This window comes from Gavialis gangeticus, unplaced genomic scaffold, assembly GCF_001723915.1.
Source record: "Gavialis gangeticus isolate Ggan-Ray unplaced genomic scaffold, GavGan_comp1, whole genome shotgun sequence".
Classification (NCBI taxonomy): Eukaryota; Metazoa; Chordata; order Crocodylia; family Gavialidae; genus Gavialis; species Gavialis gangeticus.
The window spans coordinates 107,821,343-107,822,579 of NW_017729025.1; positions in this window are offsets into that span (position 1 = coordinate 107,821,343).

Here is a 1,237-nt window from a genome sequence, read left to right on the forward strand (position 1 = left end):
TGAGCCAGTTTGCTACCCATTCTACCATATAATCATCCAAGGCAAATCTCTTCAGTTTATTAATAAGGATGGTATGGGATACCAGGTCAAAGGCCTTCTTGAAGTCCAGATAGATAACATCCACCTCAACTCCTGCATCTAAACATTTGGTGACCTTGTCATAAAAAGAAACAAGGTTAGTCAGGCAGGACCTGCCTGCTATAAATCCATGTTGGTTACCCCTCTGCATCACATTAGCCAGTGGACTCCCACAGATGTGTTCCTTGATAATTTTTTCTAGGATTTTCCTTGGGATAGAGGTAAGGCTGACCTGTCTATAGTCCCCAAATCCTCCTTCCTCCCCTTCTTAAAGATTGGGATGACAATCGCCCTCTTCCAATCCTCTGGGACCTGACCCAAGTACCATGAGTGCTCATATATCTTTGCTAGTGGTTCAGCAATGACACCTGCTAATTCCTTCATTGCCCCTGGGTGGATTCCCTCTGGTCCCGGTAACTTGAACATGTCCAGTCCCTCTAAGTGTCCTTTTACCGTGTCGGCACTGACCGTTGGTCAGCTGATCTTCCCTTTGTTGATGTCTGTGATACATATTGAGAGTTCAGCTAGATTCCTATTTAAGAAGACGGAGGCAAAAAACTCATGGAAGAGCTCCTCTTTGCCTCTGCTATCCATCACTAAGCCCCCCTGCCTGTCTTGTAGGGGTCCTATGCTACCCTGCACCCCCTTTTTGCTTCCAACGTACCTAAAGAAGGACTTTTATTGTCCTTAATCCCTGCCATTAGCCTGAGTTCTAGAGCTGTCTTGGCTTTCCTGACTGACAGGTGCGGGCCAAGGAAGTATACTCCTCCTTGCTAGGAACCCCCTGCTTTCCCTTCCTATATGCTACTTTTTTTGCCCTTAAGGTATCCTGGGTGACCCTGGTTAGCCAAAAGGGATTCCTGGCCCCTTTGCCCACTTTTCTCTGCCATAAGATTATCTCACTCTGACCCCAAAGAATAGTATCCTTGAGGAATGTCCACCCATCCTGGACCCCCAAAGCATTTAGGCTCTTGGTTCCTAGTACCCTGTTAACCAATCCCCTGAGCCTATTAAAGTCAGCCTTTTTAAAGTTTAGCACCTGTTGTCCGCAAGCTCCATTCAGGTGGTCCACAGAAAAGTTGCAGAACAATCAAGAACATCTGTACTTGTAATGTAAGACTGCTGATATTAAAATATGAGTTGTGAGCTTTGATTTGTA